Here is a 17,561-nt window from a genome sequence, read left to right on the forward strand (position 1 = left end):
TAGGTCTACCGATGACTCCCCCGAAATGTGAACAGTTTCTCGGCCAACACATCATTACACCACTTACCTGTGCCTGCGTCTGCTTATCTCGCGTGGTGACGAGAATCAGTGACGACAATGCGCCTCTGTAGTGCTTATTTATATAAGCACATAATTAAAAATCTAAGCCGAGACGTACGAGCAGGGGAGGGCAAAGGAAAAAGGGGGATGGGGGGGAGAGAACAGTCCTTAAGAATAAATGTATATTAATGCGCCGACAAGTGTCAACATTCTCTAGGGCCACAGAGGGCTGGTTGACCTTCATATTTCACAAAGGTTATCCAATAAAATATTTTCTGATTTTATGCAGAAACCCAACACACCCCTTTTTTTTTTTTTTTTACATATAATGAAACATGCAGATTGGTAGTATACATTAGCCGTCGCCAAAGTCAACGCTCGACTAGGAAGTGGTTGCATAAAGGACAATCACCAACACTCTGTCAGGAGCTCATTACATGGTGTATTTAAAGTCCAGGCAGACCTAAGTCTATAAATCTAAGGTTTGAACCCCCCGATCCTCGACTAGGCTGCTTTACGCAAGTTCTCTTCACACCTATACCTTTTATTGCAACACCTCTATTCAAGACACACGTTCAGAACAGGTTGTAAGGCGAAATGTTCAGGGTGGTTGGACACGATTCTCGAAAAGGGCTCTAATGATTTTTCCAAGAAATTTAACAGTTGATGCATATCGTTGGAAAAGAATTACAAACTCGTTGGCCACACGGGAGAAAATCTAGTTCGACCGCTATAATGTTTTTAAAATAAAAAACGAAATAATTTAACTTTGAATAGAGCACTACAAAATATTTATCATGAATAAACGGGTATTTCCAATGTAGGCCCTATTCATTAAAAGATTAATAAATTATTGTTCAGGAACATTAGCGCACAGTCTTCTGGGTCTAGAATAGATCAAAAGGCCTATGATTAACATATTATAAAGTCTAGTCTCTTAAGTAGGACTTGTTTGATAGGGGGACTGATGGGGGCGGGGTACACAATTTTTCTTTAATTTTTTTTACCTAACATTCATTACGAACAAAATACTCGCCTCTATAATTTGTTTTGTAAGTTGTTTTTTTTACAAAGCTGTTTGTCTGGCCAAAAGTTTATACACGCTATTTCTCCCACACCCAATCTCGGCTGAAATTTGGCACAATTATTTCTTTAACGTGACAACACACGAATCAATTTGAAAAATAAACCAATTAGTTAATTGGCAATACTCAAACAAGGGAAAGAAATAGTACTTGTCAGAAGAGGTGGTATAAGCTGAATTAGTTCCCTCTATATCAGGCTAAGTCATTACAAGCAAGAAATAGAAACAATAGATATAGTCTTCCATGTTCTAAGACCCTTCGCTCGTAGAGGTTACTGCGCTAGTTTGAGAAGCCTGAGAAGGCTTTAGCCCACAAGTTCTAATACATTAAAAAGCGATCACCCAGATATTCTGTTCTTACTGCCCCTACCCCTTTCTTACTGGTCCAAGCAAGTGATCGGATTACAGCGTATCGAGAACGCTATAAGCATGAAATTTCGCTTAACAAATGCAATTGGTAAAAAAAATATATTTCTAATCGCACAGAGTTTTTATTGTTAGTCTAGATCTAGTTCAAATTTATACATGACTGATCCAAACTGATTCACTTAATATAAGCTTTGTTGTTGTTGTTTTTTGTTTTTTGTTGTTGTTGTTGTTGTTTTTTTGTATTTCGATTGTTTTTGTTTTTCTGTTTTTTTTTTTTTTTTTTCAAAAAGTGTATTAAAACAAACTTACTAGATAGGCATGAAGGTGTTTAGTGATCGCTGCGAGTTTGAAGCTCGATATAAGGCAGGGGCTTTGGCACCCGGCCCCGGAGCAACCGAACACATGACCTTATCGTATGAAGTATCCTTAATACACTGAGCGATACATTGTATATACACTGAAGATATATTGGGCAAAGTATTGTGGATACACAGAAGACATATTGGGCTACGTATTGTGGACACAGCAGACGATGCAGACCCGGCCCCGGAGCAACCGTACACATGACCGTATCGTATGAAGTATTGTTAATACACTGAGCGATACATTGTGGATACACTGAAGATATATTTGGCAAAGTATTGTGGATACACAGAAGACATATTGGGCTACGTATTGTGGACACAGCAGACGATGCATGTCGATGTATCGGAAGCTACCATGTGGATACATCGGACGATACATTGTGGATATAACACAAAGCCTTCTGGATAGTCGGTTTATGTGTAGATGTATCGAGAACAAAATCGAGCGAGATGACGTATTCATCACACGATAGCTTCTGATCGTGTCTAGCGATATTATGGATGCATCGGGCGATACACTGTGTACACATTGAGCGATATAACAGGCATACATCAGGCGATACTTTGTAAACATATCGAGCGATATTATGAATATATCCAACGATACCCTGTGAATATATCGAGCGATAATTATGGATATAGCCGACGATACTTTTTGAATATATCGAGCGATAGTATGAAAATATTTGACGATACCTTGTGGATACATTTGACCATAAATGTGGATGCGATTGGTAAATACATTGTGGATACGTCGGACGATTTATTGTGGATACGTCGGACGATTTATTATGGATACAACGGACAAAGCATTGTGTATACTCCGCACAATTCAATATTGATAAACCGGACGATATATTATTCCTTGCGGATGCACTGGGCAATACATAGCAAATCTTTATTGAAATACCGCGCAAGCCAAATAGCTGAAATTAAATTTTCTGGTTATTTGAGCTCATTTTTTAAATCCGGGGACAGTTATGTAACTCTAGGAACCAGATTTAATACGCTCAGAAGTGGTGTCATGCTCTATTTCACTTCTGTTGTTAAGCCAGGCCGTTACGTAAGCTTTAGGAGAAGTATCCCTGAGATCATAATTACGAACAATGTCCACATCGCCTTCAAAAACTAACACACACACACACACACACACACAAACATTTCCGTATCAAAGTTGTATGACCGGGTCACGCAAGACTACATCTTACCAACCTGGAAGGTATCCAGGCGTAAACGTCGAAAGCTGTATCCAAGCCAATGTAAGGTGAATGTCCTGAGATCAACACTCGGGTTACTTCAAGGACGGAAAGAATTATGTGTACCCGCAGGACCGGCCCTGGCAAGGTACAAGGTCTGGCGCATACGAGTTGCGCGATTGACGATTTGCCAGGGGTCGCCTAAGACCATCGAAAAAATGAATTGTATTTTGTATGTCTTCTTTTGCTCTATGTTTGTGCGGGAGGGGGGGGTCGCGGCAGAGTGTGGGGGGTTGTAAAAAGGGGTCGCCGAGCTTAAAAGGTTGAGAACCGCTGCATTAACAGGTTACATTTACTTTTACAATTCAGTCGACATGATAATCCGACACTTGTAATTTTGTGCAATCCGGTTTATAATCAGACACACTCAGTATTCCGACGCGGCGTCGAAGCAAAACCGGTCCGTATGAAAGAAGGACGAGTGTTGATGTGGGGGCAGCCCAGCTCTTGCAAATTTAACCCCCAAGCTTTCCCCCATCAATGGAAGGGACGCTCTGTAATTGATAGAAAGCACTCTCAACAAATTCAGTAATCATTACATTATGTAATTCATACACTCTTTTGCTGTGGGCCATCCATACAATGACCAAGTCCTTTTCCACTTAGGACAATATAATGTGGGTGTACAAGGGAAATTATTTAATTGAGAAATAATAGCGTTGATGGTAAACAATATCAAAGATACAAAGTGTAGACGAGTCTAATATTGAACCAGTTTATATTCCTCTGCATAATCGATTCTACGAATATTAATAGTAAGTATAGCAAAGAAAAGTTCCCCTTTTAGACCTAGTGGTCTATATTATTTATACACAAACCAAGCAAAACAATTCCCTTTTAAACTGAGCCTAAACCTCTTTTTGCATCGATTACAATACATTGAAGTAAACACAAGGGGATACAAGACATTGAGAGACTGAAAGTTGAAAACAAACAGTTTCATTTCACTTAGAATAGACACAAGTTATGATCCTGTTAGTCAAAATATCGGGACATAGACATGTGCATCATTTGAGCGTAAACACAAAATGGAGATGTAGACATTGCAAGTCTAGGCCAGCGCAATTTGAACCTTCTGTTGCAACACAATCAATGATGCAACTAATGATGTCACTAATGATGCAACAACCGGTGTTATTAATGATGCAAATACTGGTGCAATTAATGATGTTATAGTGCCCTATTTTAAATAAAACAGAAAGGAAAAAACGCAAAATATTTTTTTGTTACATCTATTGTCCAAATTGTAAGTTAAATAAATACGATGAGACTTAGTAGCAAAGCAAGGTCACATAGTCACGGATTCAGGACAGTATCAAAAACCAACTCGACTCTTGCTGTTTGTACAAGAACATTTTTAAAATAGACATTACAATGAATATACCACATTATAGGAGTAACAGTGCCCTTACCATCGATTCAGCAACTATTTAAACCGCTTGGACGTGGCTTGGCTACCTATCACGGGGGCTCGAGGTTCGACACCAAACTCGAGAAGAGCTGGCGTTTACTGAGCACCTAAAGGCATTATGGAAAAACTCCTCCCAGATAGCCCCACTGGTCTAGTCCACACAAGAGATTGGACTATAGCGCTCTGAACATGCTATAAGCATGAAAGAGGCGCTACATGAAAGCTATAAAAAAAAATACAATGAATAAATGTAGTACATTAAAACGTGCAGAGTCCGTGTCATTTTTAGTTTTCATCTTTCTTTCATGGACCAATAAGGACCCCGTGGCGCAGTAACAATTTTGATACAGGTGCTGAAACCTAAAAAAGTGGAACAATCTAAATATAGATAGTGTTACTTGTAAAAAAAAAAAATCGGAATGGAAACAAACAATGAGACCAACGAGTCACTCCCGTAACCCAGTTACATTTATCAGATGACATCGTCATGCCCTGATAACAATGTTTGTTGTTGTACAGAGAACGTTGAGAAGTCAAAAATGCTGCTGATGAAATATAAAAAGATTTTATATCTTAGGACTATTGTTTATAAAAAAAAAAGACGCAAGATGTCAAAATGTAGGTCACTGTCGAAATAAATATACTGTTGTTGTTTTTAAAGCTAAGTTGGGAACAATGCCAAATGTAATGAATTTTGAAATTGAGACTGCCTCCAATCATCTAAAATTAGGCCAGCGCTTAGAACCACGTCCAATCAGCTGGTGTGGACCAGCGATTGCAACTACTCCTGGACTGATACAGTAGACCAGCGATTGCAACTACTCCTGGACTGATACAGTAGACCAGCGATTGCAACTACTCCTGGACTGATACAGTAGACCAGCGATTGCAACTACTCCTGGACTGATACAGTAGACCAGCGATTGCAACTACTCTTGGACTGACACAGTAGACCAGAGATTACGTCAACCTCAAAACTGCAAGAGATCAACTTGTAAGTTTAGATTTGGAAAATTTCTTGATTTCATTCATGAGTTTAAAAATAAAAGAGAAATATTCAGCCCTCGAACATGGGAACATTAGGATTCGGAACATTGAGAAAATTCCCATACAGAACATGGAACATTGCTACTCGGATTTTAATGCCTGAAAAAAAAAAGACATTTCTGCAAAAGCTATAAAGAAAAAAAGGGAACACATAGTCAGGGCAAAGGAAAGATCAAAGATAGCCAACGTCTTGAACTAAGTAAAGCTCAGCAGGACACAAAGTCAGCGTTTGGCAACTCCCCCCCCCTCCCAAACAAATTCTTGGCCATAAAAGTACTAAAATTCATGTGTATACCCATAAGCATTACACACACACATGCATACACACAAACTAACACATAGTCCTAACGTAGTGTCAACGTAAATTAAACTCCCTTTTTGAAAGTCCAACATTTAGCCTCTCTATCATTCTATATAAAGGTTTATTAAAATCGGCCTGATGAGATTAATCCTGGTCAAGGGAAAGTGGATTCACTGCTGGGACAGCTTCCGAAGACTTGCCTGGGTTCAAGGCGCCCTAACCGGTACCTCAGAGAGGTGGAGGCTCTCCTGGGCTTTTGAATTAGAGGATTCAAACCTGTCAATCTATCACTTCAACCCAACCTGATGATGATAATGATATAAGATTTATAGGAAATGTGTTTGTAAGCTGTTATGGAGTCTATATATGTTTATATGGTATCGACGAAAAAAAAAGGGCAGCAGTTGTTTTGGCTGGAGAGTGTCTGATGAAATCACGAGCTGATCTGTCATAAGTCACGGGTGTGATAGTTGAAAGTTTTTTCCAGGGACATGAGACAGTGTATTTGCAGTGAGTTAAATCTTGTTTCCATTATCATTTGACCAGTTTCTACACACAACTACTTTCAAGTGGAATCTACATGCAAATGTCATTAACGCAAATACAATGTACAGTACAATTTATTGAATCCAATAGTTTGTTCAAGTTTATATTTAAACTAGAACACATCTACACAGTTTTATTTGTACTAGCAGTTTGGATCTACAAGCCAACGACCAAGCAAGGGATAAGGGTGGAAATTAGGGAATGTATCCTTGATCTGGCAACACACAATATTAATCAACGCTATGGCACCCCTGGAGCAATGCAGTGGGTACCGAGTCACATAGGTGTGACTGGCAACATCATTGCTGACACCTTGGCCCACCAGGGAGGGCTAGCACCATTTACCGAGCAGGCTATGAGGTTTTATCATGCTCTGGCATCAAGCGGAGTCTGGGAGCGCGTGAGGCGCCTTGACCCCTTTGACCGCACTGCCTTGTGGTGGAGGCTGTCCCAGCCTGAGTAAGCTATTATAGTATAGAGCAGGACAAATTTCTCAAACTTCGACCGAAGAAGAGGAAACTGTGTCTCATATTCTGACTGCCCAAGACTTCCTGATCTACAGATGGGCAGGTATGGAAAACAACAAATGGTGACATGTATGCACCACACAAAACTGCAAGGTAACGCTCCTGGGCTTTTGCAAGGGAGGATTTCAGCCTCTCAAGCCCTCACTCAAATGGAGTATAATGATGATGATCTACTAGCAACCTTTTATGGGCGCTCTCTTTCTAAGTCGGACGCCTTGTAAAGTAAAGTTCCCCTTTCAGACCTTGTGGTCTATAGGGCAGATGATGTAAAGGTCTACGGTTAACTAGGGTGTCATGTGGCCAGCCTAACCAACTTTACTTTCCCCTAACTAATGTCCAGTACCCATTAGAGCTGGGTGGACTCAGAGGCGCCCGAAAATCCCGAAATTAAAAATCCCAGTCTTCACCAGGATTCGAACCCCGTACATCGGTTCGGAAGTTAAGCGCTTTACCGCTCAGCGCCACCGCGCCTTCCAAGCCGGACGCCTTGGCGGAGAAACAAATTATTAATGAGATACAGATGACCGTAAAGAAATACATATTTTAATTTAAAAAACATATACCTGAGACACAAGAGGAAGCTAGCAAGAAAAGAAAAGAGGAAACATTTAAAAGCGGGGGGGGGGGGGGGGGGGGAGCGAGGAGAATGGTTGAGGCGTAACGCATTTATACTGTTAAAAAATAGACCAGAATATATAAGACAATAGAGTTGCGAATCGGTTTTAAATATCGTTCTAGTTCCGCCCCCCTCCCCGCCTCCCGACCTTACTTAATGAGTTATTTACAAGGGCAAAATAATAATCGAGTACTGTTGTAGAATCGCTTTGAACAGAGAAGGATCAGTGTTCGCGATTATCAAGGAAACGAGTTAATAATAAGTGTTAAAACAATACCTTCCAGAGACATTTGACGAGACTGCACCTGCCAGGACAATCTCGTACAAGTGCTCCTTCCTCCCTAGTGCATGGAACGGGTTGCCTGAATCAGGCTAGAAAACCAATGAAATAGTGTCTCTGATTAGCTTGCACGACTAGATAAAGACATGGATGTACCTAGGACGTGTCGTCTACTCTTTCGAATGAGCACTGAAGTAACTTATAAAATAAGATAAGATCATTTTTATTGATCCAATCAAATGGAAATTTAGTATGACTACAATTGACAACCTCGGCGTAACTACAGTACAATAACAATATAGATGCAAATAGGAACACTATTCACACACGAAACACATACACACTGACAACCAGCGATTTATGAATTAGACTTCTCGATGACGGCAGATGATCTTGTAACACTCTGACCGATAGTGGGATTAAAGGAGTTTTTAAATGTTTCTGTTTTAGTCCTAATGGAAAGGAGACGACCACTTCGTTCAGATCTAATGTAACAGTGGTTTAATGGGTGCAGGTTGTCATCAACAATTCGTGAGTGTTTTGGAAAGGAATCTTTCATGGAAAAGCTCTTCAAGAGATGGTAGCTGTGTTCGAGTGATATACGATGCTTTTTTAATTAGTCTATTTAGTCTAAGTCTTTGTGCCAGTGAAGTATTACCATACCAGCAGGTGATGGCAAAATTAATTAAACTGGATGGTATCATAACCATCCATATATTATACCGAAACTAACTTACCTACTTTATCACAGTTTTGTCACTATCAAACAGCTGTCTCGAAATAGACACATTAAAAAAGGAATTGATTGAATCGAATCAAAAGTTGAATGTGCTCAGCACTCGGGATCGATTCCTACATTTTTATTACTTTTAAATGTCCTCTAAGGACATGCTGTAAGTTTGCCTAACCTTGTGTTCTGATCTGAAGGGCGATGAAACGGGGAATCTCATCTAACACAAAGGTGTGCTATACTTTAGTGCCAAACTTCACAGCGTTTTATCTACACTGAACATCCGAGTCTTAGATATCAAGCTCGAGGAGAAGTCCTCTAAATATGGATAAGAAAGAGTGACGGGGGAGGGTGGGAGAGAGAGAACGAGCGAGAGAAGAAAGAGATGTCATTTGCATAGGGGAGTATGCAATAAAGTCATAATAATTTACATAGATTATCAGTCAAAGAAATAAAGTCACAGCATTTTACATAGATTAAGAGTCAAAGCAAAAAAGAAAAGTCTTAATAATTTACATAGATTATCAGTCAAAGCAATAAAGTCAGAATCAGCGATAAATAAAGAACAGATTAACCAACTGGCAAACAATCTTTGGTGTCTAGATCCTTGACTTCTGAAATTTTCTTATATAAGCCTGATTGTAACATGGAATAATAAATAGTAGGGAGATTGTAAAATATCCATAAAGCCCAAATTAAAAGGCCGGGTGCGGTAATTCACGTGACTAAGCAGACCCAGCAGTGACCTATATAATTCGCTGCAGACAAGGCAGAATAAACTGCTGTCTGCCGTTGGCCGACCCAATGCCCTTTATGTTTCCGTCTTCCCCTGTCTCCGGAAGTAGATTTTTTGTTCGTCTGAACGGTGCGTCTCGCGTCTTTGTAAAGAGATTTTCAAGTGCCCCTTTAGAAAACCATTTGTGGCCAGGTTTTCTCCTCAACGCCGATTAAGGCAAGCTGGAGTCTGAGGTGACTTAAAACTTTATATTTTATTATGCATTCATTTATTAAAAATAATAATAGATTGTCTTCGAGTCAAAATATTAACAAAGAGTCCTGCATTTTGCGCAACAATGCAAACCCAGTTGCGCCCTGCATATTTTGACACCCCTGATGTAGACAAAAGCGTTGCCCGCTGGGTGTCCTAATTTTTCTTTTAGTCTTATGCTCCTGTCTTCGACAACGGCTTTTCTTTGGGTCTCAACAATGTGTCCCGGCTACCTTCATAAGAGCTCTCCAGCTGGTAATTACACTTGGCTTCGTGCTTAAATAGCTCTTTGTCTACACTGAAAGCGTTTTTTGTTACAATACCTCTTTTCGTGTCGTTACTTCGTGGAAACAAACCTAAAACCTGGGTGGGTGTAGGCCTACATGGAACTCGAAATTTTGCTCTGACGATTTTTCAAGAAATCTAACAGTTGCTGTACATTGTTGGGAAAACAGTTCCTAGCTTGTTGGCCACATTAGGAAAACTAAGTTTGACCGTTACGATTTTTAAATCTTTCAAACTAATTTAAAAAAAAAAATTAAATTTGGCTAGAGAACTAAAAAATATTTATCTTAAACGGACTACAGGTCTTCGGGTATTTCCACATTCCTTGAAGAGTTTAATAAATTAATTTTGTGCACCGTCTCATATCTAGATCCAAAAGCCTATCAATGTATAATTGGAATATTGTAAAGTGTAGTAGATCTATGCATTCGCTTAACCAGGGGGGGAGGCCGGGTTAAAAAAAAAATTAGTTTTCATCTAACATTCATTAATTATTAAAGAATATCGATCGCTCTATAAGTTGTTTAATGAGGTATTGTCTTTTTTTAAAAAGTATTTTTAATGTTTATCTTGTTCTACTTAAGACAGTAGCAGCTAACGTTGACAAAACGCAAGTATAAGATGTCTCAGACCTTTGTTTAAATAGAGCCTTCCACTATTCCCGTTTTGCAGGCAACAAATGCAAATGCCTTTTACAAGCCCAAGCAACACCAACATTGACAATGTAGGTAGTCTGTGCGACCTGCCAAGCTTTCTTGTCTTAACAGCTATCTTGATCATGATCAGATCTCATACATTCCCGGGCTTGCTGGCCTGCCTCATCGTGGCGCCCGGATGAAAGCGGTCGTATTGAGGGGACGACTAGGCCAAATGGGCGGCAAAAAAGGCTCCCGTGGGAGTGCCTAAGGTGGTGTGAGAACATTGCCATTGCTCTGAAGGCGATGTGAAAAAGCTCCCGCAATGACCTGTTAACATCCAGAAGCCGTCCCTCAAGGGTCCGTTTCATAAATGGCGTGACCCGCACGGTTAGCCTGGTATAGCATACGAATACGACGGGGGAATCCAGTGGTCCCCCGTCTATAGTCCGCGAGTCCGTAGTGTCCGTATCCATTGGAAGTGAACGCATAAACAAACAAGTTTAACCCCGATTCTTTTGAGAAATCGTTCAATTGACAGTTTCGAACTTTACAAACGAAATATTTTGACTTTTAGGACAGAGGATGGGGGAGAAAGAGGAGAACTTAATACAATTATTACTAGAACCCTATGCACCATTCACTTGTCCAGAATAACTAAGACCTACAATAAGTTAAGCGCTTTGCGTGGAACAGGTCATAACACAACTGTCACACTATTCTGTAAAGTGACAGATTTATTTAACAAAAATAGTTTTGGGGGTCCAATGTCATATTGATTCCGCAGTGAGCTAAAAAATACCCCAGCCAGGTTTTATCAACATTGATCATACGGAGTTGATTTCTATAGGCCTAAATAACATACAGACCGAGACCCTGCAGTTCGCTTTATATCATAGTTTACATCCCGGTCAATGCTTCTCAGCCTCCACATGGCGCTCGGATTGTAACGGTCGTCAGAAGAGACGATTGGGCCAATAGAGAAACAAAACAGAGCCACAGTTGGGGTGCTAAAGAATAAGTCCATTACACTGGCGGCGATGAAAAAAACAACAACTATATACATGTCACTATCTACACGCCGTTCCTCAAGGGGCCGTTTTAATGCTGGACACCTGCACGGCTGATGCAGTACAGAGAATGAGGGAGTTTCTCTGAATAAGCTCGGCCTTTGGCTTCCCTTCTGAGCCGAGGCTTTTGGGATACGAGCCATCGGTAATAAGGATGTAAGAATGTACATCTGCTTGGATCTTTCCCAGACAAGAAGTTTGCTCATGCAGATGGAGGCAAGCTTCCATGGGCCTAGAGTTCCAACAGTCTTAGACTCAACGCTAAGGACAAGCTTCCATGGGCCTAGAGTTCCAACAGTCTTAAACTCAACTTTAAGGACAAGCTTCCATGGGCCTAGAGTTCCAACAGTCTTAGACTCAACTTTAAGGACAAGCTTCCATGGGCCTAGAGTTCCAACAGTCTTAGACTCAACTTTAAAGACAAGCTTCCATGGGCCTAGAGTTCCAACAGTCTTAGACTCAACTTTAAGGACAAGCTTCCATGGGCCTAGAGTTCCAACAGTCTTAGACTCAACTTTAAGGACAAGCTTCCATGGGCTTAGAGTTCCAACAGTCTTAGACTCAACTTTAAGGACAAGCTTCCATGGGCCTAGAGTTCCAACAGTCTTAGACTCAACTTTAAGGACAAGCTTCCATGGGCCTAGAGTTCCAACAGTCTTAGACTCAACTTTAAGGACAAATGACGAAGACGAGGAAGAAGAAGATAGTGCATAATTAGAGAACGAGGGTTGATAATCAAGGTAGAAGAAAATAAAACGTTTATATCAGATTCATTCACTCTCTGCATACTGTGACCACACACAGAGTGTGGAAAGGTTGGCATCCAGAAACCCACCTTTTTTTTTTCTTTATTTTCCAAGACCCAGTTTGAAGTGACCTAGTTTAAATTCATGCTTGAGTTATTTCAGTGGAGCTATTAAATCCCCTATGTATGTATGTGTGCGTGAATGTATGTGTGTGTGTGTGTGCACGCCCGCGCGCCACTTATAAAAATGCAACTATGACAACGAGACTGGAATAACGACAGCAATTTGATTGTCCACGCAATTCAACCACGCAGTTCAACCCTTATCTTGAACGAATCCAAACCACGTTTCCCAAGTTACATTCAATGTAATTTAAGGAGACCTGAAGAGTAGGTCTACGCCCTCTTTATAGTTCACTAAGGTCTCGCTAAGAAATATAAATACACATGTACTTCGCGGTTAATAATGGACCTCTTTTACCAATCGTAAACACACAGCATTTAGCCACGTGATAATATTGATAAAACAATGAAAAAAACGTATCACGTGACAGCCTTTATGGATTACGTATTTTGTATAGTAGAGATAGAGAACCACGTGGCTAAATGTTGTTTGTTTACGATTGGTGAATGAGGTCCATTGAACGGGCCTTAACACGCTGTATAACTAGAAATGCATTAAGTCAATATTTTATCTACCACATTTTACGTATGTCTAAAAAGATTTTTACTGAGCCAGGGAGTGTGGCGGTAGAGCGCCTGTCTGTCAGAGCTCAAATTTAGGAATTTTTGTAAGTACTTTCCCGGTGCTAGTAAAGTTCCCCTTTCAGACCTTGCGCTTAATAGGGTTAAGGTCATGTGTTTCGTAGGCCAACGGTTCACGAGGAGTGTGTCATGTAGCTAGTAGGCCTACAACGACCAACTAAAGTCAGAGTTGGGGAGGGGGGTAGTCAGGGGCGCCCTAAAAATGCCGAAATAAAATATCCCAGTCTTCAACGGGATTCAAACTCAGGACCCCAGCTTCCGAAGCCACGCGCTTAACCACTCAGCCATCTGCTACCCCTATTATCCCTCTATTTGTTTTACGTGTTTAACTAGTTCCACATTTTTAATGCTGCTGTAACATTTAGCCACATAATATATAGAACTACTATGCTTTCCAAGATGGAAACATTCTCTTTGGAATATGAAAAGAAATGACATAGTAATTAATGACTGCATGCAGAATATGAAAAGAATCTTAACATTCTTAATGTACTTATATTATTATTATTTTTAATTTTTTATTTTTTTTTTCTTGTCTTTTTGGTTTTATTCTTTATTCATAATGTTTATTATTGATAAAAACCATTTTGCTGTTTTGTGATGTTATAAGCCTTTAAGGTTTACTTTTAATAATACTGGTGCTACTTCTATTGAAATAGGTCCCTAACATTTGATTGGAAGCTAACAAAAAACTTTTGTCTCTGCAAGCATCCCTTCGGCTCTTTACGCAGCACAATGACGAACTAAATATGGATAAATAAGGATACAGCTTCGTATGACTGGATAACTACAATTGATATATATATATCAGTGGCGTAGCTAGGGTATTTGATGCCCTGTGTGGAAGCTCCTCGTGATGCCCTCAAAAAAAAAAAAAAACGAAACCTAACAGCCAAACGACGTGTCTCCTCCCCTCAGAGAATGTGCAATTATTGCTTAAGTATTGCTAATTCGCAAAAAAAAAATATCAATTTAACAAAAATAAATAAATAAAAGCTTCCAATGAATTCTACATTTTTTATTTGCTGGCGAAATCAAATTTTTCCCCACCAAATTTGAACACCTTAAGATGTGGCCGATAATTTGTTCAACACGCCGGTACAACAAAAAAATAAATTTCCCTCCGTAGCGCTTTCTTGTGTGTTAGTACAGAATCTTCATTTATTTCGTCAGACTTCTTTTTATTGTGTCAAATACGTAGAGCTTATGCACTAATCCCCAGGTTTGAGCATATGCGTTCAGCAAAGGTAATACTGGTGTCACGATGCCCTTCAGAAGCGATAGAGTATATCGGAAAATAGAACTACATCGACTTCATCTAACTCTGCCAGATTTAGAGAATGATTTGAGCAGGCAATAATTCTGCTTTAGGATTTTCTTATAGAATACGCTCTAAGACACCCTAGGGTTGACCTTTCATGACAGCAGCAATATCAAAGCCTTGACCTCCGCAGTTCATTACTTCTGAGCCATACGAACGTAGTTTCTCTAAAATAATTGCAGTGATTCCAGAAGCATGCTTATCCTTAATCGAGAAATAGTTGGCTTGTATGATTTATTTTCATTACCACTCATAATTACAATAAATTCTTATGTATTTTTGTAAGTTTGGTTCGAACCCAATGCTCCATCAGGAGTGGATTCCACTAGCATAGTAATATCAATAACTTCAACAAATTGACATCCTTTTTGTTCTTTAAATTCTTCATTCACTTTTTCGTGATGCCCACGATGCCAGATTCTGATCTGAGAGAAAACAAATGATGTCCATGACTCTCTTCTTGTAATCTTTCCACTTTGTTTCTTCTTGTTTCAATAAATCTTAACCATCGCTGTGAATAACGCTCTTTATACGAAGACAAATTTCCTCCCAGCTGGCTGATTGTGAGCTCTGCTGGTCTCTTTTTTTTTTCAATTTCCGGGGCGCTGCACAGCAAGCGACCTGATTATACTGGACTCTTTTTTCTATTTTTTTCTGTTAATATTTCATGTCATTTGTTACTACTCCAATGTTTCAATGGATGTGCACTGTGTCTTTTGGATTCTAATGTTGGTCTGGATTTTAATTTGTCTGGAAACGTGTATTTCAGTGGAATTTTGTGATAAGACGCTTGACAGTCTGGACAACACACCCGCCATCTTGGAACCTAATAACGAGCCTAAGCCTAAGGCTCTAACCGAACAAATCCCTAGCGCAAAACGTAAGAAGAGAGGGCGTAGAGGAGGAATACGAGTTAAGTGTAGAAGAAGAGGACAAAGAGGCTTCCTTCCACCCATCGTAACAGGTAATGTTGGGTCTTTACAAAATAAGATGGAAGAATTAACAGGCTGCTGTGAACATCAGGCTCTGTTTCTATCGTAACTGGAGATTTTAACAACCTGAATATTGACAAAACACACTGCCAAACTATTGCCAGTACGTCTCCATTCCCACAAGGCAGGGTAGAACGCTCGACAAATGCTACATAAACATTAAGCAGGCTTACAAATGTAAAAGTTTGTTCCCACTTGGAGAATCTGACCATGCGTCTGTCCATCTGATACCAAATTACAAACCTACTCTTAAAACTACAAAGAGAGTTATAAAAACGGTAAAGATGTGGTCTGAAGAGGATGTAGAAAAACTACAAGGATGCATTGAGAAAACTAACTGGGAAATCTTTATTAAGAACTGTCCAGACATAAGCGAACAAACTGTGAACTCGTATCTATCATTCTGCGAGGAGTTAACAATTCCAACAAAAACAATACAAGTCTATGGAAACAATAAGCCCTGGATGACCAAAAAAAATCAAACACCTTATTACTGAAAAGAAAACAAAGTATAAGGCTAGCAACGAAGAGTTTATAAATGCTAAATATAAACTGAGAATAACAATAATTAAAGGGAAAAAAACATACAAAGAAAAAATTGAGAATTTCTTTGCAAATAACAACTCAAAAGCATGTTGGGTGGGATTAAAGAAAATAACAGGCTGCGCCTCATAACGAGAACGAATTTCAGTGGATGATGACGAGAAATTCCCCAACGAACTAAATGATTTTATTCTCATTTTGACAAAGAAGATTTTGTTGATCTACACAAAGAACTTTCAACACTCTGTCCAAAGGAAAACAAGAGCTCTACGTCAATTTTGTAACTGAAGATGAGGTGACCTTGTTATTTAAAAGAGTAGACGTAACAAAAGCTTCTGGACCAGACAAAATTAGTGGCAAGCTGGTCAAGCTATGTGCGGAGCAAATCTCTTTTATCTTCTGTCACATCTTTAACCACTCGTTGCAAACGTGCGTAATTCCACAAATCTGGAAAACTTCAGAGATCATACCAGTGCCATAGAAACCAAAAATAGACTGCTTAAATGATTTCCGCCCAGTAGCACTAACACCTACTGTTATGAAATGTTTTGAAAAATTAATGCTTAAACAACTTGTAGCAAAAGTCAATAACAGCCTAGACCCTCACCAATTTGCATACAAAGCAGCTAGAGGAACTGAGGATGCCATTCTATTGCTTTTGGACCAGCTTTATAAGCATCTCGATATACCCAAAACATATGCACGAGTCCTTTTCGTAGATTTCTCCTCGGCTTTCAATACCATACAGCCACATCTAATGATACAAACTGAGTAACTTAAATGTAAGCCCTAACGTGCAAGCATGGGTTCTAAACTTTTTAACCCAACGCCCCTAGTATGTTAAAGTCAACAACACCAAATCGTCAACTCGAGTACTATGTACGGGTGCTCCACAAGGTTGTGTACTTTCTCCTGTACTGTACACTCTTTACACTAATGACATAAGAAGCATCTATGACTCAGTAAGACTCATTAAATTCGCTGATGATACTGCCTTAGTCGGTCTTATTTCAGGAAACGAAACTCAGTATCTAAGCTCGATAGTAGAGTTTACAAACTGGTGCACTGACAACTTTCTAGAACTGAATGTCACAAAAACTAAAGAACTTATAATAGATTTTAGAAAGAAAAAAACAAACTATACGTGAACTGCAAATAAACACTACATCTATAGAACAAGTAAAGGCATATAAATATCTAGGCGTTATCATCAACAAGAAGTTTTCATGGGAACTGTGGAACTCTGACAAAGAAAACAGGCCAGCGACTCTTTTTCTATACAAACTCAACAGTTTTAAATTAAACAAGAAGATCCTTGAGACATTTTACGGCGCGACTATACAAAATCTGCTAACATACGGAATAAGTTGTTGGCAAGGCAACGTCTCATCTAAACTGTTGCGACGTCCAGAAAACATCATTAAAAAAGCATAAAAAATTATACTCACAACATTACCACATTTAAAGGAACTTTTTGAACAAAAGTGCAAAAAAAAAAATCCAAAAAAATCTTGGAAGACAACGGCCATCCGCTCCTTCAGAACTACGTCAGGTCGTCGCGAAGTGGGAACTGCTGTCAATCAAAACAAGAACGGAGCGGTACAAAAAATCGTTCGTACCTCACT

General features: G+C 39.5%; 1 protein-coding gene across 8 annotated transcripts in view; it reads right to left on the bottom strand.

The window, feature by feature from the left end:
• The window catches only part of LOC129923896 (uncharacterized protein RP688-like), a 90,375-nt gene that overhangs the window by 16,938 nt on the left and 55,876 nt on the right, over positions 1 to 17,561 (bottom strand). Inside the window, exon 1 of one of the 8 annotated variants that reach the window (XM_056016816.1) lies at positions 8,604 to 8,682. The exons of 6 other annotated variants lie outside the window; for them this stretch is intronic. The gene's annotated coding sequence lies outside the window, so the exon portion shown is untranslated. Of the gene's footprint in view, positions 1 to 67; positions 180 to 8,603; positions 8,683 to 17,561 lie in introns of those variants that run through there. One more of the 8 variants, XM_056016814.1, reaches the window with a different exon arrangement.

The sequence above is a fragment of the Biomphalaria glabrata genome, chromosome 18, assembly GCF_947242115.1.
Source record: "Biomphalaria glabrata chromosome 18, xgBioGlab47.1, whole genome shotgun sequence".
Lineage (NCBI taxonomy): Eukaryota > Metazoa > Mollusca > Gastropoda > Planorbidae > Biomphalaria > Biomphalaria glabrata.